Genomic DNA, 26,027 nt, shown 5'->3' with positions numbered 1-26,027 from the left:
CAGTGACCTCATTACCCCAATTAAATTTGCAGTTCTCTCTGCAAACAGCTCATCCCCAAATGATGTCTGAAATTCACTCCCAGTTTAACCGAGGTTGACTTGGCTGAGTGGAAAAAGCAGTGACATGGTTTTGTCTTCAGTTTAGTTCAATGTTACACTGTCTGATATCTTAAAAATGAAAGAAATATAGATATTTTTTTGTATTTCTTGGATTGTTTAACCTTTATAAATGTTATTATAATGATATTTGACAAGAAAGTCCTTTTTTTTTAACGGCTGTGTCTTAACGACAAGTCTTGTACTAAACATACCAACAACATCACATCATTTTCTTCATTCTCCTGAAGACATCCTACATTAAAAATAGAGTTCTTCCAATGAGGAATTCTTGTATCTCTCAAGTGCCAAACCTAATTTCTTTTTTTTTTTTTTCCAGCTGAAAGCCAAGACTGTTGATGTGGTTGTTCATTTCTTAATTAATGTTGTCTAAGCAGGTCCAAGCCCATGTTTTGGGTGCCTGGAAATGTTGCTTTGCTAATTAGCAAACCCTTAGGACCAACCTTTATATTTCATGTAAACTTAAAATAAAAAACAGTGACTCATGAGATGAGCCAATCTGTTTGCTGATACTTTATTTTGCTTGCACTGAAATAATTTGGTGCTCCTTCAAAAACATGCAAAAGTCTAATGTCTAACACTTTGGTTAGAGATTAAAAAAATATTGTTTCCTATCATTTCCATTTAGATGTAATTGTATATAGGCAACTAGATGATTGGATTGTACGGAGAAACAATGATAGCAGAGATTACTTTTCTTTAGATCAAAACTGCTTTGCTTATTGATCATGCCGCAAACATAATTTCTATCGATGAGAGGTTTTCTCTCCCACAAAAGCAATGAAATTGGGTTAATCAGCAGTGGAACGGTACCCAAAACGTGAAAGATGAGTACATCCAGTTATCAAATCAGATGTGACCTCTTTGCATAATCAAACCATGCAATGTTGATCTCAGTAAAAGTTAGATGGGACTCTGATTTCAAAACAAAAAACAGTTATTTTATAGTTTTTTTTGTCAATGTTTAAAGACGAAACCTCCACCGTTGCTAATTAAACATCCCTATTGTACTTCTCCCTAGAGATGTACATTAATGGCATTGCTTTTAGGCAAATACACCGTCATATCAGTCTTTACCTGACAATGGAAAAAGACTGTTCCTGATTTATTAAGCAGGCCTCCATCTCCAGTGCTGATGCTGTAGAATAACACTAAAAAAGATTCATACAACATAAGTAAATATGTCATTTTTAATTGGAGCAGGAAAGCTTTAAACTGATGCCGTCAATGGGAAACAGTAGTTCTGTGTTTTCAAAAGGTTATAAAACGGCATAATTTTGAAGACAGTAACGGGATCAACGATCAAATTTACAACAAGCAGCTAATTATTGAAACATCTTTCTTTAGAATACCTTAGATTAAAAGAAGTGAGAGAAATAATTTTACACTAATTGAGCTGTTTGTCCCTATCGGTCCCTTAACGGTCCAGATAAGGTGTTTATCTGACTGGGCTTATGGATTTGTTAAGGGATCCAGAGGGAAGGGCTTGTCCAGGTCAACATTCATGCAAGAATCGTCTCCAATGAGTGCATCACACACATTTGAAACAGATTTAAGGAAAAAAAATAATCTGGTAAAAGTAATTCAATGCTTGATATGCTTTTCAAAGCTGCACACTAACTGCTTGATTGAGTCGAGGGCATTTTGAGCAAGCAAACCATGAATGGAGGGGGAAATCAATAAAGTGTTTGTCCACTTCCTTACTCATTAAGGAACCTCTATTCACATCAGGATCTATATATGACAAAGAAAGCTCACAAGTGCACAGTTTCACTCCAAGAAGGGTGTCCTTTCTCCCCACTTAAAGCCCTCCCCTGATCAAAATTCGCCTCACAGAATCACTGTGCCAGAGGGCCAAGTCTTTGCAGGGGGCGGGCCAGTGAGGGGGGGGGGGGGGCAGGCAATCAAACGAGTCCCTTTTCACAGTCAGGATGGTGAACAGAAAGGCCCGCTTACCTACAGGACCTCATTTTCTCCCAAATATTTACTGTCCAGGAAAACGACAAAGGACATTTACGTGATTACTACTCATTTTAGGCAATTAACAATTATCTTACATTTTATTTTTTAAACCAAAAAAAAAAACCCCACATCAGAGCTAGGTAGCAGTGCAACAATTTTAATTTATTTAACCCATGATTCATGGAAGCTACAGTGGATCAACTCAGCTATTTAACTTTCTGCAATAAGTAACTGTAACATGGTAACAATGCTTGTATGTAATGATTACTGGATTTTTCTAATAAGCCTTTGAAACGGAAAGGTTTTTTTTTAAAAACTGTGTTAAATTTCTGTACTTTATAGGTCATGCATAACCACTTTGTCTAAATAAAATAGGTTTTGTCAGCACCTTTTTGTCAGTTTCCCAAAATTATTATTGCAGTAGTCTTTTTCTAAGCCTTTATTTAACCAAGTTAGTCCCGTTGAGATCTAAAATGTATTTTTTTGAAAGAGAGACCTGGCCAAGAGGACAGTAGTAGATAATTTGAAACATATAAAACACTTAAAAACCATAGAAAACATAAAAAAAAAAAAAAATCAGAAAGTGAAAATTGGCAGAAACTCACTTAAAACATTGACACACATGATAACAAAGATTTTACATTATTTTTTTCAGAAGGGTTTGAATGTGAAGGTAAGAAAAAAATTTGTTCCAGGCACTGGGTGCTGAAAACCTAAAACTCTTGAAAATAAATAAAAGCAAAAAAATTGTTATTCTGCATTCTTATGAAAAACTTCTTTGAGCATTTTAGTATTAATCTTAAATCTTATTTTCTACAGAAATAGAATAGAAAATCCCTTTATTGTGCCACAATGGGGAAATTGTTGCCTTACAGCAGCAGCAAAAGAATATAGCAGAAGTGGTCACACATTGTGCACCTTAGAAAACTGTATAAAAATAACATAAAGGGAAATAAAACAAATAAAAAGTATTGTACTGTACACTTTTTTTTTTTTTACAATATAATAATAAAGATAATTAAATATATAAAGATTTTTAGTCAAATCTCCTGTACATGTAATGTTTGATCATCACTTATGGATGTAATATCAAATAAACAAGCATTTAAAAAAATATAAAAAATTTCACCTTTTTACTATAAACTGACCTTAAGTGTTTATATACTGATGTATTTGATCTGCACAAAGCAGATCATAATAAACCGTACTAAATGTTTAGTATTTTAATGTTTTTGAAGTCATTTGCCCAAAACTCATTATCCACGGTCTGTTCTCTGCTTTAATGCGCTTTATATGGGAATAATTTCCCAACATATTTTTGTTGGAGTTTTCAGAAAGAATCCATTACAACCAACATGTACATTTGCTGCCTTATCTAAAAAAAAAAATGAACATTGATTCATTTAAACAGAATGAACGGCCAACTATGTATGTCAGTTTTCTATTACTCTGAGACATACTGGTGATTTATTTAGTAAAAATCTAATTAAAACCAAGAACTGTAAGTGACTGGTTGATGCTCCCACTCCTCCATGAGATTTCTGTAAAGGATGAGGCACCTAAAAGCTGTTTATTTTAGTGCCGCACCTGCTTGAAAGATAAACTGTGCCATGGAATAATAATTGTTTTTAATCAACAATAAGAATGTACCATTTATTTCAAATGTTGGGTTGAGAGTTTCACTATGCAGATTTCAGAGAAACGCAAAAGCAACATGTCAGACTGAAGAAAAACAGCAAGCTTCCTGTTTGAGTTTTTATAAAATAAGATAATTCCTGGCATAAATAGATCCTTTAAAATTATTAAAATCAGAAATCTGGTATTAAATAAATAAATATTTTGGTTTGAAATTAGGAAAAAGGTTATATTTTCCATGTATTTTTCATTTTACCACACCTGTAATCTAACTAGTGTTTATTTTTGATAAGCTCTCCTATAATATCCTGTGTAGATGGTGGTAACTTCTGACAGCTTTATGTTCAGATCCAGCTGCTCGCTCGTGGAGAGGGAGAGAAACCGTGTCTTGTCTTTTTTTCTGCCCTTCACTTCAGAATTTGGCGCTCCTGTGGTCGCGCTCAGCTCTTCTGCGCGGAGCTGCGAGCGTCCGAGCTTTTCCTTCACCTGGATAAATACGCATTACTGCATTCTACCCTGAATTTATTTATTTTTCTTTACAATCAGTATTTTTATATATATATCCCTATCATGATTTGCTTTTTACCCCTCTTTGCGGCTGTTTGAAAGTGATAGACTGCAGTGTGTTGTGCGCTCTAGTTTGCGCCAGCAGAGACTGGCAATATGTAATTTCGATTACAGCCGCGTTTTTTTTAGGGATAAGTGGAATATTCCCCCTTTTAAACAACTGCTTCCAGTTTACTTTGTGGAGAAGAGATCGTGATACACAGTGATGGTCTGAGGTTGTTGAAACTAACTGCAGAGTGGATTCTATCATTTTGGAAACTGCTTGTGGGTAAGTTTAATGTTGCCTCCCTTCGGTTTCCAAAGTTGTACTGGATGCACTTTTGCAGTTAATTTGGCGTTGATGCTTATTTATTATTCTTTTCTTTTTTTTTTTTTTTTAGCAGAATCTGCATCAGTTACCAGTGAATGTTTGCGTTAAACAAGGTCTGCATATATGCGGCACTACCAGTAAATGCGCATTTTGAGGAGAATACCTCTCCTTCCGAGTTACGCATGGATCTCGCTCGCCGTTTCTGTTGCGGTCGGAATCTGTGCGGGAACCGCAGCAGGCACCGCAGCTGGGCTGCTGAAATCACACACAAAATTTTTTTCTCTTAATAAAAAAGCAATTCGAGCGCAAGTCGATCTGCCTAAGAGCGATTTTACGCATCGTTTTATTCCCCTTATAATCGGGTACCAATGCGTGCATCCTGTGCGTCAGCATCGTGCGCTACTGTGTGGTGGATTCATAGGCGGCTGGAAGATCCCGAGCTCAGTTCGCCTCATATCATTTCTGCAGAGTGATCGTTTCCTCTCTATTGCATACCGTTTCCTCTCCCCCCTGCTTTAACTGATGATGGATTATGATTGTCCATATGGATGCTGAAGTTCCCCCTCTGGCTCTAATCAGATTAGGGCTTGCCAGTTGAGCATATCTGGGAATCAGCAAGTGACACTGATGCAAAGTTAAAACCTTCTCTCATCCACTAGAAACGAGTTGTAGAGGGTGCTGTAAGCCTGCATTTTATCAGAGAACCTCTGCATGCAGAGATGCTGTTTTAATATCTCCTGCACCAACTTCCCTATAAAGTTCTTGATTTCCCTGACCGTCCTCTGGTTGGGCTGGTTTCTCAATAGACAATTATTGGATTAAAATAATCTGAAGTTCCCCATGTTATTTTCATAACATCTTTATTCGTTTTTAAAACCTGGGGTGAAGCTTGGCCACAGCAGCACCAAGCACCATATGAATTAATAGGTCTGTGGCAGCAGCCACTTAACAGCAGCCCTGCAGCTACATATTGAGCTGAGTCGAGTGCTCTCATACAGAAATTGATTTAGACAGGGATTACGTCATCCGGCAATGGCATTCCACCCAGACCCCCCCCCACACATTCTTACAAGTCAAGTTTATCCACCCAAATCATCTTGTGTTCCTCGATAAGGTTTGGACTGCAAACAGTGGACGTTTTGCGCACTATAACCTCTAATTAGACATTGTAGTTATAGCGCCTTGTCAAAGTAATGATACCTCTTAAGTTTTATTTGATTTTTTGTTTTGTTTTTTAATGAGTTGGACCACCACATTGTACAGCACAATTGTAAAGTAGAAATAAAGTAAAACATGGTTTTCAGAATTTCTTCCAAATAAAAATCTAAAGAAAATATGTATATTTAACTGCTTCACGTCTATTCAACCTCATAGATCCCCATGTACACAACTGCCTACAGACGTTATCTAGTACTCACAACATTTAAGTTTGTCAGAACTGATGGGGACAATCTGTTAACTGGATAAACGGAGTGAGAACCTGTGGGAGGAAAAAAAAGACTAAACTAGGATGTAAATTGGATTGTTTTTAGCTGCACAATGACCATAAACTTGTAGTTTGAGAGCCACTTAGTCCAGACACAAAATAAATTGGTACTATGTGGTGATACTTGGAAAGTGAGTACAGGGATGCCCTCTATCCAGTATATCTTGACATTTAGCTTTTTGCAAAGAATGGCTAAAGAAAAAAATCTATCAATAGATGTGCAAATAGTGATCCTTTGTAGGATTTGCTACTGCAAAGTAAGAAAAGGTTGTTATACAACATTTTGTGGATGTTAGATTTGATCAGTAAAAATATTAAAGAATATTTGTATCTGTAAATTTAGAGAATCCTCTAGTTATATCACAATTTTTTCCTGTAACTATATTTCTTAATTTAAGTGTGTGTTTGTAAAATTTCTCCTAAAATTAATGTAGGGGTATGATAACTTTTTTTAATGACAGTGGATACACAATAATTGTAATGTTTAACAATCTGTAGCCACGTTATATGTACATATGCTGGTCATTATTGTAATGCTCAATTGTCTGCAGAGTTTTAACATGGATAAATGCAGTGGAGCTAATTTGCTAAATGACTTCTAACCTTGACGTTGCAAACTGTTCCAAAAGATGACTTGCATAAAATGAGGACATGACTTTCAAACTCATTCAGCTTGCATTGTTCTGTCTACTGGACAGAAGGATGTGAAAACATCCCACATTTGTTCTACTCCTGTCCTGATTGATGCTTTTAATTTTCAAGGAGCTGTCACAGAGGCCCATTGGCCTTGGGTTTGCAATCAAGGGGCCAGACAGTCACAGGCTTTCAAATGAAAGAGTTCATTAATGCGGTGGGAAATAAGGCTTGTCTAACTGTAGAATATTGGCTCTATGTGAGGAGTGATTGGAGCAATTGATGTGGATTTGTGAGCTAGGTTGTCAGAGAGGAAGTTGAGATCAGCCTACCTCAATCATGGCTGTTAAATGACATTAATAGGACTCGAGGGGAAATGGGAAAACCCACAAGGCAACTGTGTTTGTATGTGTGAGAACCAGTGCATGTGTGTGCTAGTATCCCAAGTGTATTGACCCGGTGCATCTTTCACTGCTGCTTGGCACTGCTGAGCAGAGTTATTGGCTGTTGTGAAATCTGAGCTTTGGAAGCTGCGGACGACATGCATAACAGGCATGCTCAGTTAAATCTTTTGAAAATCCAATTCCTCTGAAGATGAGATTCCTCTTTCCTTATGCCTTGTTCCATTTTCCATTGCAATCATGAGGCATCGATCTTATCCCGACTCATTTATTTTTGTTGCAGCTATCATGTCAGGAATTGATAAGTATGGAAGAGCTGATAAATAACAATATATCTTTGAATGCGGCTTCTCCTTCAGAAGACTCATAACAGGAAATGAAGTAGTGCCTATGGGCTTTTTTACTTTTTGGAACATCAGGAAGACCTGCAAGCTTCATGAATATACATAACGTGTGTATGTGTGCATGTATACAGATAGGTAGGTGTGTATATATATATATATATATATATATATATATACATAAGAGAGTGAGAGCCACTATCCAGGATGAAGCATCTAATATCCATATGTACATCAAGGACAGGGCTCCAACAGACGACGTGCTCAGTGAATGTCTAGTGAATGTCTCAGACAATGGGGAACAGAAGATAAGGTGATAGAGGTTCCATCATGGGAGGATAAGGGGATACATGGGATGTACCACCAAAACATAACCGAAGTGGCAGATATCAGAAAATCCTACCAATGGCTAGACATATCCGGACTGAAGGAAAGCACAGAGGCACTCATCATGGCTCCACAGGAGCAGGCTCTGAGCACCAGAGCAATGGAGATCCAGATCTACCACACCAGATAAGACCCCAGGTGTAGATTGTGCAAAGAGGTCCCTGAGACAATCAGCACATAACTGCAGGGTGTAAGATGATTGCTGGGAAAGCTTACATGGAGCGCCATAACCAAGTGGCTGGAATAGTATACAGGAACATCTGTGCAGAGTATGGGCTGGAAACCCAAAGGTCAAAGTGGGAAACACCTCCAAAGATGGTAGAAAATGACTGAGCCAAGATCCTGTTGGACTTCCAGATACAGATGGATCAAGTGGTGATGGCAAACCAACCAGACATTATGGTGGTGGAACAAAAGCAGAAGAAAGCCGTTGTGGTTGACATAGCAATACCAAGTGACTGCAACATCAGGAAAAAGGAACATAAGAAGCTTGAGAAATACCAGGGGTTCAGAGAAGAGCTGGAGAAAACCTGGAAGGAAAAGGCATGAGTGGTACATGTGGTCATTGGGGCACTCTGGGCAGTTACCGAGTGATTACAGCAGATCCCTGGAAATACATCAGACATCTCGGTCCAGAAAAGTGCACTTCTAGGAACAGCAAAGATAATGCGCAGAACCCTCAAGCTCCAAGGCCTCTGGCAGAGGACCTGAGCTTGGAGGAAAAGAGGGGGTAGATCGCCCATGGTGGGAAAGGAAGAGTTTAAATATATATACACTGCTCAAAAACATGAAAGGAACACTTTGAAAACACATCAGATCTCAATGGAGAAACAAATCATGCTGTTTATTTATACTCATATGGACTAGGAGATGTGTTAGGAACAAAAGGATGCAACATCATTTGATGGAAATGAAAATTATCAACCTACAGAGGGCTGAATTCAAGACACCCCAAAAATTACAGTGAAAAAATTATGCAGCAGGCTAGTCCATTTTGCTGAAATTTCATTGCAGCAACTCAAAAGGGTATTCAGTAATTTGTATGGCCCGCACGTGCATGTATGCATGCCTGACAACGTTGGGGCATGCTCCTAATGAGACGACGGATGGCGTCCTGGGGTATCTCCTCCCAAATCTGGACCAGGGCATCACTGAGCTCCATGGATATGCCTCCCCAGACCATCACTGACCCACCAAAAAACCGGTCATGCTGAACGATGTTACAGGCAGCATAACGTTCTCCACGGCTTCTCCAGACCCTTTCACGTCTGTCACATGCGCTCAGGGTGAACCTGCTCTCATCTGTAAAAAGCACAGGGCACCAGTGGCAGACTTGGCAATTCCGGTGTTCTGTGGCAAATGCCAATCAAAGTCCATGGTGCTGGGCAGTGAACACAGGGCCCACTAGAGGACGTTGGGCCCTCAGGCTACCCTCGTGAAGTCTTTCTGATTGTTTGGTCAGAGACATTCACACCAGTGGCCTGCTGGAGGTCATTTTGTAGGGCTCTGGCAGTGCTCCTCCTGCTCCTCCTTGCACAAAGGAGCAGATATCGGTCCTGCTGATAGGTTGTAAACCTTCTACAGCCCTGTCGAGCTCTCCTGGAGTAAACACCTGTCTCCTGGAATCTCCTCCATGCTCTTGAGATTGTGCTGGGAGACACAGCAAACCTTCTGGCAATGGCACGTATTGATGTGCCATCCTGGAGGAGTTGGACTAGCTATGCAACCTCTATAGGGTCCAGGTAGTGCCTAATGCTAAAAGTGTGACAGTGACCTTAGCCAAATGCAAAACTGGTGAAAAACTGTCAGAAAAGATGAGGAGGGGGAAAATGTCAGTGGCCTCCACCTGTAAAACCATTCCTGTTTTAATGGTTGTCTCGTTGTTGCCCCCTAGGGTACTGTACGTCCTGTAGAGGTGGTATGAGCACTGAGCAAAAACATTGCACCCTGAATGAGTTAAAGTGCTTTAAGGAAGAATCATGCCTGATGATAAAGTTGGGATTTTAGGAAAAGGTGGAAGCAATTCAAACTCTATAGTTTTCTTTTTTCAATCAGCATCATAGACTTTTTTTTGCATTAAAAAAAGTTTTAAAACTGAATGAGCACCTTAGAAAAAAGGAGAGATTATTAGGTAGTGTTAAAATTAACAAACAAACCAACATTAAAACCATATTAGGTCACTGCTTTATCTCTCTTCAAAGATAAATCTCACTCTGGCCCAAACACAATAATTTCTTTACAACTAAAAAGCTTTATGCTTCAGTCTAGTTTTTGTTTGCTGCCTATTGGAGTTTAATTTTATTAGAATAGATTTTTCCATATGTGTTCTAAGTAAGGCTTTTGATGCTTTTGGTTGTAGATCATCATTAGGCCGTTAGAGTAGAACAACCATGAGTACAAATGCTATATCAGTATTCAACTACATGGTTAATACAACGTAACTGGCCGACCTGTTTTGAGTCAGTGTTGAAATGTTGAACTAGGAGCGAGGAAAAAAAGGAGTCTTGTGCTTTAGTAATGAATACTATTTTTTTTAGTTTTTGCGGCACTAGTGGCTCGGCTTTTCAAAAGTAGCCTAACAGGAAAGGGGGTAGAAGAGAGGGGGAGAGACATGCTACAAAGGACCACAGGTCGGATTCGAACCTGGGTCGGCCGCGTTGAGGACTAAGGCCTCCGTTCATGGGTCCTGCCCTAACTGCTGCACCACCTGCATGCCCTAATGAATACTAATTAGCAGGCAAGGTTAATCAATGCCCATGTGTTTGGAAATCTGATGCTTTTGAAGTTCTTCAGAAAAGCCTTTAATCCTCTAACATTTCCATTCATATACAGTAAATTGTTTAAAGAAGAAAAATGTTTTCAATCTGTGAAACATATTATCGTTACTGCCACCTCAGTGGATGCCATTGTTGTTTGAATGAATCGGCTCCTTTATGAATTTCAGTCATACTATGACAGTGCTTCTGAATCATGCCAATGAGTTCAGGGGAACCTTATTTTGTTCTCTCAACATTTTCCTTCCCAAGAAAAGAAAGTTAGCCCTTAAGCCCTTTTCAGTGAGAATCCAGGCTGTATAGAAAAATAAATGGCCTTAAAGTTTGCCCTCCCCTATTCAACTTCGACTATGTCGAACTCTCTCTCTCTCTCTTTTCTGGTGTGATTCAACTAAAAGGTATCGTAAAGAATAGTCCTCATTGCAAATCTTCTTCAAGGCTGCTATTTTTTTCTCCTTTTTTTTAATAAAAAGCCTTGATGTGAGTGCCTTCATGTCAGGGTATGAGAACAACTGAGCATCTGCTGCTGTTGTGCCAGTTTTATTTACTTTCTGCATGTAATGGCATTTCAGTTCTAACGGAGCGATGCTTAATAACTTCATAAAAGGATGGTAATGGCATCATTTCCAGCTGTCTCTTTGCATTGCTCTTCTGTGTTTTGTACATTTTAAGGTGCTGCAGAATGGTCAGAGCATAAGGTAAATCAAACTAAAATACCATTTTGTCCTTTATTTTGCTGTTGTTGTTTTTTTACTTCAGGAAAAGAAATTTTGGCATGTACTGACAGAGTTGAGAGTGCTAAAGCTTTAAAGCTGTTATGGGCAGTTGTTGTAAAGGGAAAATAGATGAGGTAGAATGAGATAATCATGTTTAAATCTCTAAAATGGGCTGGCAGGCAACCTCACTCTGGTGCAATGTTTTATTTTTTGCTGCAGGCTACTCATGTTTGCAATGAATGCCTTCCCTACTTTAAGACCATTGTCTACAAGTAAGAGAGCTGCATTATTATCTTCATCCTTCCTTTTTTTAACAACACAGTCATAGTGTCATGTCTGGAGGTGATCCTCTCAGACCTATTCAGCCTACAAAGATGAAGTCGACATGTTTTTATATGTTAGTGTCTCCAGAGATGAGGACAGAGGATGGAAATTGCATGCCAGGGGAAACAAAATGAACAATTTTTCCTCCCATTTCCCCTCCCCTCTCTATCGCATCAGTGCTTACTCATTCATGAAGGCAGTGTTCTGTCATTCCATACGTTGGTATGGAGATAAAAAAAAATCAATCTGAAACAAGAACTGAAAGCCAGTCAACATTATTCAGGATAACAGAGGAGGAAGCTGTTTTATCAGAACATAATCACAACCACCAATCTGTATTCACATTCTGACCAAAGCTAAATAGATAATTAAGCAGTGCTTTCAATAAGTTAATTTTCAGGCGCCTCCATGAGGGTCTTTGGGTTTACACTAAAAGAAAATACTCACACTATTACACAGTATTTACTCAAGTGGGAACTACAAGCATGCTCTGTTTGCATACTCCAATAAATGCACACTTGGAGTGTCTACACCAAATTCTCCTCTCCAAGCAAGGCAGGGGCTTAAATAGAACAACTAGATCAAGGGATTAATAGTGAGTGAAATCAAGGACCGCTTCATTAGCAGTTCTTCATTTGTCATTAGCTACTTCAACGAGACCTTGGGCGACATAGTATTTACAGCTAATTTTATATATATATTTTAGTTTACCTTCAAAATTTATATGAGACTGTAATCAAAACTAGATGATGGAAAATTTATTATTTTTATCAGTAAAATACTTTGAAATGTATTTAACATTAACATTAAAAAAATTATATTTTGATGGCAAAAATCAAGGTCAATGTAATAATAAATGGTTATATCCTAATGTGTAGAAAATAACAGAAGTGCTTCTATAAGAAATAAATGAAAAACGGAGTGAAAGAAACATTTGTGTTACAACATAACCTTAGATAATTTCTGGTAATACAGGCACTTACATTTTTTTACCTTTTAAAATGGGCTTATTCATGTTTCCGCCTAACTTTTCCCCCCACTTATTTATCAGTAGGTAACATATCATCCATATCATCCACACACATTTAACTGGTTAAATGCCAAAATGGTGTGTGCTGCCACTTGATGATTGCTATGGTGAAAGGCTGGATATAAATCTTTTGCTTCTAGACCTCACCGATTGAGTGGCCAAAAGTTGTAATCTGCCATATTAAAGGTTAAGGAACCTTTTGCTTTCTGATCATTAATCAAAAAAATAATTGACAGATTAATCGATTTGCAAAATAATCATTGCATGCAACCCTAATTGACTTATTGTCACACCAAAAAGTAAACAAGAATGTGATCTCTACAAAGCCGATTTTAGTCTTCCTTATGTGTTTATGTCATTGTGGAAGGCTAAAATCAACCCACCTTGCTTTCACCAATGTCGCCTCTATTCACTGGTGTCAAAAGTACACACATTTGTTACTTAAGTAGAAGTATAGATACTGCAGTTTAAAAACGCTCTGGTAAAAGTTGAAGTATAACCTTGACCTCTGTAGTCAAGTAAAAGTGAAAAAGTATGTGCTCCAAAAGTATAAAGTAACCTTTAAAAAATACAGCCAGATGCCACTATGTGAATTGAAAGGTAAATTTTTCGACTATTTCGAAAAATTCTTTGAGATAGGGCCAAGGATAAGGGAGGTCTTGTTGGTCTCCATCTCCAAATACGCTCTCACCTGTATCTGACCTTTCAGTCATTTCGACATCTTTTTCTGAATCTGACGTTGTAGCATGGCATAGACAATTCGCGTTTTGCAGTTTGAAGAACACCTGCTTGCTTCTGATGATTTCCTTTAGCTAACCGATGAGTGTTATATGACTCATCCAATTACACTAGTTTTCATTAGATGTGGATGGCACCAATGATCTGCTTTGGATGGCGCACATGATGTGAAATGAACATTTATAAACATAAAACCGAAGCCAAGAGTAACGAGTAACGTTTGTTTTAAAAATGTAAGGAATAGAAAGTACAGATACTTGTCTGAAAATGTAATGAGTAGAAGTCAGAAGTAAGGAGAAAAATAAATAATGGAGTAAAGTATAGATACCTAAAAGTGTACTTAAGTACAGTAACGAAGTATTTGTACTTCGTTACTTGACACCTCTGCCTTAATTCCTCCTGCTGGTACTCTAAGTCTTGCTCCTAGTGTAACTTTTTACCTTCTAATGCTGCTATTGCTGCATTCACATGAACGTGCCTACACAGAAGTCACATTTTCATGTGCGCCCTAGCAGGAAAAAATTAGGGTATAGACAAAAGTTGCTTGTAGGAATCAAACAGATATGTGGCTTACCTGACCAGACATACAGTATCTCTGTTTCTCCAATGTGGCAAGTGGAGTTTTTTCTTGTCCTTTACCGTTCTAATCTGAAATGCAACAATCTCTCCCTTCTTAGGTATAGCTACAGTATGTTTGAATTCATAGGTAGGCTACGGAATCATAGCTACAGTATACCTAGGCATAACAATCCCTGTAATAATCCAGACTCCAGTTTGGCTAATGGTAGCAATAATTTTATGCTGCAGAGAGATTTTATTGCATCATGGTTGCATGTGTGCCTTTTTTTCCCCCCCTCCTGTTCTGGACTAGACCCACAGAGAGAGACTCTCAACAGGGTTCATGATTTATGGGCCACTTTACAGGTAGGGCCCAGGGACGCAGCACTTCTTGTCCTCGGATATTGAATCTCTGCTGCCTGGTTTGGAGGTGTGGGTCGTCTGTTATTGTGAGCAAACGTATTTGCATTGCTCAGTTTGAGCTTGTCGTAGCTCTTGCGTTTGTTTTTGCTTGCAGGGTTTGCTGGTTTCAGACATGGAAGAAGGATTTTCAAAGAAAAAAATCTGCATGGAAGACAAATGGTTTTCAGATTCTTGGGTTGTGCATCTGTAAGTATATGTAATTTTGACGTATAGCAAATGTTCGCAAGGAGCTCCAGGCTTCTTGTTCAACGCAATGAACCTATCTTCATTTACATAACATGAACCTGTCTTAAAGTATCAGACTATTTAAAAACAATTTGAACAAAGCAATGCATCAAAATATTCTCTCCAAAAACTTGCATGAAGTGCTCTATTTAAGGTTTAATTTAGACTTTTTCTGGCCTTTGGGTTTATTACAAACTCCACCAAAAGACTTGTTTAATTTAAAAAAATTCTGCAAAATAATGGACCGTTTGAAATCCTTGTCATCCTTCTCTCCTTAATCAGCTTCCCATCCGTCACCTTAGCAGAAAAGTTCTATGAGATGAAATGATATTTACCTGGTAATATTGCTTTATTTTGTAGGTCTTTATTCTTTACACATAATGGCTTCAAAAGCATTTATATAAGGCATTTTAATGCTTGCAATTAATGTCTTCAATTTAAGGATGGCTGCAGAGCTAAATAAATGTCTACAGTTGTATTTCTTATAACTGAAATATGTTGCCAAGGAAGTCTCCTCCTGCTGTTATCCTGTAAAATATGCAGTGTTTTTAAGTCAGAGCTTCTTGAAGACTTTGATGCTCTCTGCTGCATAGCATTAGCATACCGTGGAGCTCGCTGGAAACTCATCGGTTCAGCAGCAGATCAGTCTCACTGTCACAGATTTAAATTTAGGTGCTGAGTAAAAAATGTGTGTTGGAGGTTGTGTGTGTGGGAGAGATAAAGAAATATTTCAGTCCGTGAATATTTAGTCACTGCCATTGGAAGTATCCACCAAAGCTTAAGAAGCTTTGATTTGATTTAGCATTCCTCTGGAATACACCTGCTACTGGCGATGTTAGGGTATAATCCCAGCGGACCTCAGAACTATTCATTACAAGGTTTAACAAGTCTTATTGAGAGCCAACTATGGTAAATCTCCCTTCAAGTTGAATCCCACCAAACTTTTTCACATAACACATTAGTATGACAATGCATTTTGTCGATATCCTCCAGTTTTTTAAGATTTATGATGGGGCAAATCTGTAATTTCAGCACTGGATAATTTGTATTTTCAATTAATTGCCCATACAATCGCAGTTTTTCAAAACGCTATTTCAAAATTGCAAAGGTACTCAGTTTTGGTCACATTATATTCCAACGGCAACCTGCTGACTTTCTCACTCCAACCCTTTAGGTAGAGTGAGAAAGATGGCAACAGAATTGGAATCTGAGTTCCTGTGTTCTGCCCAACATTTTTGCTTTGCCAAGGGATGCTTGTCAGGATGAAAAACCGTGATCATCCAATACTTCTTTATTTTGAAATTTAAGATTTATTTTTATTACAGAAATGAGATTAGTAATGCCAAACATGACAGGTGGACAGGGGAAGAGAAAGGAAAAAAAAAAACTGCAATCAACTGCTCTAACTGTAAAAGAAAAAAAGTCTGCAAACCCGAGGCAAAAGTAGAAGCTCCTGCAAACAGACACTAGGAAGAGTCACACGCAACCAAACAAAATCAAGCAGCAAAAACACTTGGGACAAACCTGAGGGAGAACCTGTATGAGCACCTGAAAACAGACTTGCATTGGGGGTGTTGCCGCCGGCCCCGCTCCAGCAATCTGGAGGGCACAGAAAGGACCCCCGACCCAGTCTACCAGCGGCAATCCCGGAGAACAGAAACCAGGAAGACCACTGTGGAGATAACCGGGCCCCCACCTAGAGGTTCACATAGGAAGCCCCCCAGAAGTGCTCCCCAAGAGCATAGGGCTGTACCCCCCCCCCCCCTCCCCCCAGGATCCAATTGCCATTCACCCCCCCAGGCCCTGGTACCTTAGAGATAGGACAAGCACAAAAACCTGAGCCCCACAAGCCTGAGCACCACCAAACTGCCCCAGCAGAGCCCCCACCTCTGAGCATCCAAGAGTATCAGGGACCCCGGACAGCCCCATGCAGTGGGCTGGCACAGACCCCAGCAATACGGACCAGCCCAGTGCCCTGGGAGCCATGGCATGCCCCCAAGTTGGCACCGTAGCGGGGGAAAGCCACCCAGTCCAATGCCAGCAGCAGCACACGCAGGCCCAGGGACAGTCAACCCAGAACTAGCCCCAATCAGACACACGCACACAAAACATAACAAAACAGAGAAAAAACAAAACAAAAAAAATGTCAAACAAATATCTTGCTCCACCTGTGTAGCGGGGCAGGCCACCCCGAGGCCAGCGGCCCCTGGCCACCCTGACCCTTGATCAGCAGGGACACCCTAGACACCCCCCGGATCTATCCAGCTCTGGGCAGCCGGTGCCCAAGATGGCCCCTCCTCGTCCCCCTGGCCCCATGATATGAGTGGATTGGCGACGATTCAGGGGTCCTCCGTGTCTAACAAGCATTTAAAACAGAGGGCTGGGCACCCCTGCAGAGTCATAGAGCAAGGCCCCCTGAGAAGTCCACGCTACCCACCCAACCCTGCTCAACACACCCACCCCCATGGGCCTAATGTGTTAATGTGAGTTTGATTGGGTGTAATGTCTAAGGAAAAAAGAGAACTAGCTCGGAGGCACCCTTAACCAACCCCAGCAGACACCCCCATAGTCATGAAGCCCTGTGTGGTGAGTGTGTTCGATGTGCTGGGGCCTGGGGGGAGAGGGGTAAGGGGATGCAACCCGGGGAGGATGTAGCCCCCAGGATAGGATAGCCATACAAGGCTGTATTGGGTGCAATGCTCTTGTCACTCTTAAATACTGCAATGCTTTATTATATGGCTACCCGAAAAATAGTCTTAAACTACAGTTGGCATACAATTCTACATCCTCGGTTTATTTAACTGGGGGGAATAGTTAAATACTTTTTTCCCACTACAATCATTTTCTTGAATTATTGTAAAACTTTTCTCCAAAGGCTAGTATAGTTTGTTTGTGTAGTCAGGAAAATTTCATTTCCTATCATATCCCATCTAATATTGATTTATAACTTCTGATTTTCATTTACTTATTCACTCAGGCCATCACCCACATGCAAGGCTACAAATATCTGAGTGAGAGGGGTTCTTTAGTACTATTAGGGACTGTTTGGAACAGAGGAGGACTCTGTTTGACTTTGTCTGAACTGTATGTGGAGACCTTCACAGCTCTTTTGCAGTCTGTAAGTCTCTGGACCAGAACAGGGCAGATCATGGATTTATGAAGAGTTTTATGACTGTCTCGTTCTCATCTTTGTAAAAACATATAAAGTGCCGACTCAATGAATTACCATCAATCTCATTTATTTAACTGGATACCATAGTTGAATACTTTTTTCCCCCTATTACTGGCTTGAACAGTACATAAAAAGGACATAATGGGTAAATTCAAATTTAAGGTGCGTCATTTTAAATAATGACTTTATAACCAGCTTCAAACCAAGTATGTAAGGGAAAACAACTTATTTGACTTTTTATTTTACTGCTCAGATCTGATTCATAACCATAGTGTCTGCTTGAGGTCTAGTTTAAAAAATACTACTTTTATGGTGTTTGCGCATTGTTGGAGCCTTTTCGAATATTTTAAACCTTCGATCAAGACAATCCAGAATAAATCCATTCCTGTAAAACAATCTTAAAGCTGCATACAAAATTATATTGATTCAAATTAAGCAATTTTTATGAAAAGTTTATAGCTGGGTGCTTAACCAGCCAGAACATTGTTTTAAATGTTCTTTTGTACTGTAGTACTTGACAGAAAATTAGTTTAAAAGCTATTTTTCCATATTATGCATATTCAATAATGTGTCTAAACAGCATATTTCTTATGGTTGTCTAATATCGACATCTGAAAAGTGCTTACTGTTCAAAAGGAACTTCCATATGCTAGGTAAAAGGATTATTCAAATAATAGAATTTTGACAGTTTTAGCGATAACCATATTACAGTTTGTCTGAACCTTATATTTTTTCCCCCTCATCTTTCTCTCTGCAAGAATCAAGAACATGGAGGCATGTGGTTGTTAGGTTATTAGATAATCTAAAATGGAATAATTCAACAAGGAGACCACAGACTTGTGTGGGTTGGTGTGTGTGCGTCAGCCAAGGGTATGAGGGCTTAAGAAGTGTTTCTCACAAATAGAAATGTTAACTCGCCAAGCAGAGTACATATCAGCTTTTCTGCCTCAAGGTAGGAGGAAGGGGACACAAAGGTGATAGAGGGAATGCAAGGGATGGAGGGATGGTATATTCATTCTAGTCAATATATACTGTCTGAAACAATTCTAAGGTTATGGAAAAACTTCAAGTCATATTTAATTATATTGAGTTTAGTGCTAGTTGAACCATTTTACATACTTTAAGGTCAATTTGCTAATTATTTATAAGGGAGGGGAGATTCATCACATTGTATAAAACTTTTAGACACATCACTGCCCTGTTAAAGGTTTAGGGGAGGATGATCTTTTTCTGGGTGGATCATCAAAATAAGTGATCCTCCTAATTGTCAATCATTCTGATGATATGTTTACATAAAGCCGCGGTTCTCAAAGTGTGTGGCGCGACCCACTGGTGGGGAATTGAGACGTGACAGGTGGGGCGCGCCAAGTTCCGGTGTGTGTGTGTGTGTGTGTGTGACTATAAATGTAGAACGTGTGAGAGCAAACTGTCCTTATAGCTGTATGTTGCCGCTTTTTAGACCAATCAAACCCACAAAGTAATCATTACTAGCCTACATGCAGTCTAATTAAAAGAACATTAGATATGAGAAAAATTTCACCTGGAACTGAAGTGCCAAAATAATGATTGACGTGACGTCGGCATATTATTTTTGTAACAGAATAAACTTTCGCGCCCCAGTGTTGCCAACTCGGCGACTTTGTCGCTATATTTCAGACCCCTCCAGCGACTCTTTTTCAAAAAAACAAATCTATCGCCTTTTGGAGACTCTTACGTGAAAGCACGTATCGTTCCTTTTCTTGTCCTCCAGCGGCAGGTGCTGCCATGGGGCGCCTCCCCCATCCCAACCCCGTTCTCCCCCGCTATTGTAGGAGTCCCTCTCAGGTTGATCATAAATAACTGAATTTGAAATATTTTATCTTAAATAAATAACGGCGTTTGATTCACACAGCCACATGTTCATGTTTCTGGTTAGGAGTGGAGAGGGAGTATCCACTCATCGGGCAGAGAGCTGTGTGCATTCTTCTTCCCTTTGCCACATCATGTCTCTGTGAGATGGGCTTTTTATGGAGAGATATTTGTGCCATCGGTTTGAGCGCGCAGGAACCAATCCGAGCGCGCAGTGAGACAACGCGCGCGCGCAAAACCGGTCTGGCGCGCGCTCAACTCTGAAAAACCCTCTCAACACACTGTTCTCGCGCTCAGTTTCATCTCTGCGCGTGCTCGAATCCGTCTCTGCTCGCGCTCGCTCGACCTGCTCTCTCTCCGCGCTCAACACCAGCTGTGCGCTCGGCTGTTTCTCCGCTCGCTCGACTCTCTGCGCTCGCAACTTCAGCAATGTATGTAAATGAACCATACCATCAGCCAATCACACTCAGCTTCTTTTCATCCAATGAAAGCATTCCTTCCTTCTTCTTCTTTTCTATCATGGCGGATCGCAAGCAACTTTAAGGTGCATACCGCCACCTACTGTTCATGAGTGTGTAGCAACATTGTTTTACAGCTATTAAATTCTATTTTTTAATTTTGCATTCTGAAGATAACTAAATAATGCTTTCCTTAATCTATAAACATCCTTTATATTTCCTTTATTTCCCAATAATCCTTTAAGACTCCATTCTTGGCCTGTCATTTCAACTACTCTTCTCAATTTTTCCCTTTCAGGTTCATATGTTTTACAGTTCATTAATATGTAAGCATTCGTTCCAAATACTACATCCGGTTAGATGAAAAAAAATACATAAATAAATAAAAACACAATCAGGAAAATCAAACAACTCTTACAGTTATTTTGTCAACATTCCTAAGATAGTACTATAAAATATCTTGAATTATCTCAAATAAACTTCAGTAAAACAGTTATTAGATCATTGCCTCATCCATCTCTTTTACCTGCTATTGACATGGATTTAAATTTGATGTTTTAAAAGAAAAATAAGGAGGATATTTCAGGTTCCAGTATGGTTCAACAATATATAGATAAAAAATATTATGGATATGTTAAATTTTTTATGGATGCTTCAAAATATTCCAATATTAGGAATGGTGTTTTGTTTTAGTTTCATAATTTATTTTTAAATCGGGTAAAAGAATCAGTGATGGAATTCAGCCTACAAAGGAGAAATGTTTTGGATCATATTGGCCTTACAATGGATTGAAGAAATCGTTCCATTAAGAAGTTTAGTTTGCTCTGATTTTAGATCAGCGACTGTTATATTAATTTAAACGCAATTATTCAGACAGCAGACCTGATCTGAAATTTAACAATTATTATTTAGAAGACCTTTTACAGATGGACTCTAAATAAGAGGGTTATTCTTTATTATATATATTAAAAATAATAATTTGATAAACAGGATTTTTCAGTTGGTGGCGGTAATTGTTGTTTGCCAACCTCCATAAAAAACAACAAAAAGAAGAAACACCCGCCACAAAAGCTAAGAGTAAGGCCAATATGATCCAAAACATTATCTATATACTGTTGAACCATACTTGAACCTGAAATATCCTCCTTATTTTTCTTTTAAAACAGCAAATTTAAATCCATGTCAATAGCAGGTAAAAGAGATGGATGAGGCAATGATCTAATAACTGTTTTACTGAAGTTTATTTGAGATAATTCAAGATATTTTATAGTACTATCTTAGGAATGTTGACAAAATAACTGTAAGAGTAGTTTGATTTTCCTGATTGTGTTTTTATTTATTTATTTATTTTTTTTTCATCTAACCGGATGTAGTATTTGGAACGAATGCTTACATATTAATGAACTGTAAAACATATGAACCTGAAAGGGAAAAATTGAGAAGAGTAGTTGAAATGACAGGCCAAGAATGGAGTCTTAAAGGATTATTGGGAAATAAAGGAAATATAAAGGATGTTTATAGATTAAGGAAAGCATTATTTAGTTATCTTCAGAATGCAAAATTAAAAAATAGAATTTAATAGATGTAAAACAATGTTGCTACACACTCATGAACAGTAGGTGGCGGTATGCACCTTGAAGTTGCTTGCGAACCGCCATGATAGAAAAGAAGAAGAAGGAAGGAATGCTTTCATTGGATGAAAAGAAGCTGAGTGTGATTGGCTGATGGTATGGTTCATTTACATACATTGCTGAAGTTGCGAGCGCAGAGAGTCGAGCGAGCGGAGAAACAGCCGAGCGCACAGCTGGTGTTGAGCGCGGAGAGAGAGCAGGAGAGCAAGCGCGAGCAGAGACGGATTCGAGCACGCGCAGAGATGAAACTGAGCACGAGAACAGTGTGTTGAGAAGGTTTTTCAGAGTTGAGCGCGCGCCAGACCGGTTTTGCGCGCGCGCGTGTTGTCTCACTGCGCGCTCGGATTGGTTCCTGCGCGCTCAAACCGATGGCACAAATATCTCTCCATAGCTTTTCAGCTGTTGCTTCAATGAAAACAAAATACAGATCTCAGCAGAACATTGAGCATGACTTGAGAGTGGCAGTATCAAGCCTGCAACCCCGTTTTGAGAAACTGCAATGCAAAACAGGCTCATTGCAGCCACTAATGCAGGGATAAATATACCTGTATTGCCAGATGGATTTCACTTCTTTTCTTTTATTAACAGATTGCAGAGTGGAACTTTAATTTTTTCTATCTTTGAGCTTGATACAAATTTTGACACAGCTGCATTTTTATTTTCTTTATTTTTGAGCTTGCTGTTATTTGATGTAGATAGTTTGTATTTAGATACTACTTGTTACTTCAATAAAATTGGAACATTTTAAGATTGTTGAATATTTCATTAGCATTGTGTTGGGGCGATGGGGACAGGCGGGGCTTGAAAATTCCCCCTTGTCCAAAGTGGGGAATGACAGAAAAAGTTTGAGAACCACTGACATAAAGCCATCCTACACGCTCGTTCCTAGTTAGCTATCTATTTCTGCGCATGCTCGCTTTCAGGTGTATGTGTGGTAAGCTTCAGCCGGCCACTGAAGCTCACCTTTCTCACTGCGGTTCATTGAAAATGGCAGAGGTTCGTAAGAGTGGAAAAATTGAAGATCTTCTTTTGGAAAGCAAGCTTGTATGAGCGATGCAAACAGCAACTTGCAAACAGATCGTGCATGAGAAGAAATGGGCTTGTGCACGCTATAGCATACGTTTAAGGCGTTTCCTCTCGGGAGCGGTTACAGGGTTGTGCATGCGCTTTTTTTCCCTTTTTTTTTTAAGTGCAGGGGGCGGTTCTTCTCACAAATTATGAAAAATCCTCCCCTAAACCTTTAAATCAGCCCCTCTATCAACTTAAGGGCAATAACAATTTGTTTGTATTGCTGTGGGTAAGTCAGAAAATCCAAAATCCAGATCTTTAAAACTGGTTCCTTTATCACAAGTTCACTGTTTTAGTGGTTTCTAAAGTTACTCAATTTCACTCTAAGTAGGCAAATATTTGTTAGCCTGGCCATGTCCTGGTAAGGTTAAGTGATAAAGATGTTATTGTTTTTTTTTATTATATATATATAATGACCATATTTTGGGATTTTATAAAAATTCAGTCTAATCCAGCAATGTACCGCTTCTTTGTTTTTTAATCATTGAACACTATATTTGTTACCAGGCAGAACTTGTGAAAGCTTTATGAATACAGCTGCAGAAGGTGGGCAGTCCTGCTTTATTCACATAGAATGCTGTTTTGAAAGCACTTAAAACATGAAATAGGCAGAGCTTTTAGCTCATTCTTTTTCACTCTAGCATTGATAATTATGTAATCTTTTTTCTTTTGTGATGCAGGTTTGTGTGGGAAGCATTTGTATTCTGTTATTCAAGCAACCAGCGACAGTTCATACATAAAAATATGTTATTACTTCCTTCTGTCACTTTATATATATTTTTTGATATCAGGTTAACAGAAGATACGAAGAGCCATAAAAGAAAAATCAGATATGCTGCTGCTTTTGACCGAGCGTGAGGCTCTTGAGGGTACACCGATCAAAAAATTTGAGTGACAGAGGAGGAGAGATTTGAAATGAGATCTGCAAAAAAATAGTAAGGAACACAATCTCAATATCCATTTTTTCAGGATGCAGTAAATAGGGCTCAGAGAGGTGGAAAGGTTCGAGTGGGAAGGCAGGATGCATTTCCAGGGCTAACTTCTCACCGTCAGGGGGCTGAGAGAGCGCCCCATTTCTCTTGCAGTCATCCTCGAAGGTAATTGAATTTTGGATGAATCCGCCTTAGAGCAAAAAGTGTCTGGGATGGGAAGACGGTTGATGCTTGGGGAAAAAAAGAAAAACAATCAAAGAATGAGAGGCAGGTGACAGCACCATCTTTAAAGATTTATCTTTGCACTAGCTGATAGGACAAGCTATCAGAAACGTAGAGAGTATACTCTTCTTTTATACTTTCTGTGTCCTGATCATCATCACTGGTTTTTGGTAAGTTCTTGTATAACCATCCGCTAAAGCCATCACCTACTTTTTAAACGCCTCCCACTACTGAAGTTTTAGGTTAGTATAAATCCAGCTGTTCAACAAAGGCCACAAGATTTGTTAGAGAACAGAGAATAGCCTCATGAAAAATGAGACAGAGCGAAAGCCGTGCAATGCATCCAACAACCTTTGAACTTAACAATTATAACTCCATCTTAAAATGGTACAGACATCTGCAAATAGAAAATGACCTGTACTTAAACAACACTTTTTTAGTCAAGAAACCTATACAAAGTGCCTTAAACTACATTCAGGTTTTGACCCTTTCAGACACACACTGACACACTGATCGTAAGATGGACAACATTTAATGTCATTTTGTATACACAGAATTTATACAAAACAAAATTTCATTTTGCACTGCTCTGATGACATTTCCTTTTTCTTAAAATACAGCAGTGATCAAATGTAAACATGGTGGGAGAAAAAAAAACATGGGAAAAAATGGTGCAAAAAACAAAAAAACACTGATGGTGGCAAGCTACATTGGAGCTGCCTTGGGGCTCAATGACAGAAACGTACGCAGTTTCTACTTGGCCCCCTGACCACCATCAGTAGGCCGGAGCTTGAGTTTGAGCTGATGACCCTTCGGATGCAGGAACAACTCCTGCTTCCAACGCCAATGTCTCCCCGTACCAAACCATGATCGTCTTCCTTACCTGAGAGCCTTGGAAGTAGGAAAATGTGTCCGAAAAGTGGATAAGCAACCAATTCCAATTTATGAAGAGATGCAGAGATCCACAACTTGAGTGGACAAATCTGTCGCCATGGCAGGATTAGTACTCCAGTTTGTGAAAAGCTATGTAGGAGACACATCGGGGGTCATGCAAGTCCAGAACTGAATCTGCAAAAACTTAGTCTGCACATCATCCTGAACAAAAAAATTCCATGGTGAAAACAGCCTCATGAAGAAATGCTGTAGATGTCAATAGCTGCAGCCACGAAAGGTGCAAGTCTGTAACAAAATTCTTGATCGGGTATTACACTGAACTAAATTTCTGACCTTACTAGAAAACATTTGTAGGGTACTGGCTAAATATGTTGTCTTACCTTCCAGATTGACACCGACTCTGAAGATGCACCTAAAGCTACAGATGAATTGTTTATTTCATAGCAAATTCCTTTGATAGATTATTTTGCAAGACTTCATATTGATAAATTATACAATCTTACTGAGTCTGATATGTTTAGCAAAGAATGGTTAGGTATATCCATCACTAGATGTTCAAAGCAGGTATATAGACGGCCCAAAATGCTTACAGGTGCACTCCGGAGGAAAATGGTTTTACAAAGTATAGAAAAAATCTGAGCAGAAATGATTTAATCTGTTGACTGTTTTTAGTCTACTGATGTTGCTTCCCTAGACGCAAAGCTAATAAAGATTAGTCTTTTTGTGTCCCAGTGTGCAGCATTTCTGAGCAGCTATTACTTGCATGACGCAAGCACTGATGACACTAGTGCTTTGAGGAGGACAAACTGGCAACGGCACCATCTTTGGCTGCAGTCCACATTCACATTACTGAGTTTCTCAAGGACTATCGTGGCCATTTATGCTCTCTGATGCAGCATTGTGAAATCTCTGAAGTATCGGTGTGATGCCTGAAATGCCAGTACAAGTACCCTTGTAGCTTACATGGGCATCCTGATGTGCTTAACAAGCGTCTAGTTCTTCAGCAAGTAGGTAAAGAATAGGTATTCAGTCAAAGGGAGCAATGTGATGTGGAACAACAAAACTGCAAAATTTAACACTTCTAAGTTAAAGTTGTTTTATCTTAACTACATGATCTCTTCCCCATTGTTGTCCTGTATACCATCAAGCCTGGCCAAATACCTGGACTGAAGATA

At 39.2% G+C, this 26,027-nt stretch overlaps 1 protein-coding gene across 2 annotated transcripts in view; it reads left to right on the top strand.

Annotated features, from left to right (window-relative positions):
* The first annotated feature begins 4,102 nt into the window (after nt 1-4,102).
* Nucleotides 4,103-26,027, top strand: part of LOC119783697 (interleukin-1 receptor accessory protein-like 1) — a 399,178-nt gene continuing 377,253 nt past the window's right edge. The window contains exon 1 of one of the 2 annotated variants that reach the window (XM_038285371.1): nt 4,103-4,549. The gene's annotated coding sequence lies outside the window, so the exon portion shown is untranslated. The remainder of the gene's footprint in view (nt 4,550-26,027) is intronic. The other variant, XM_038285439.1, reaches the window with a different exon arrangement.

Source organism: Cyprinodon tularosa, unplaced genomic scaffold (assembly GCF_016077235.1).
Source record: "Cyprinodon tularosa strain WSP-4 unplaced genomic scaffold, ASM1607723v1 ctg1, whole genome shotgun sequence".
NCBI classification, from domain to species: domain Eukaryota; kingdom Metazoa; phylum Chordata; class Actinopteri; order Cyprinodontiformes; family Cyprinodontidae; genus Cyprinodon; species Cyprinodon tularosa.
Note: the sequence above shows the minus strand (reverse complement) of the source record. Positions and strands in the feature narration are given on the sequence as shown.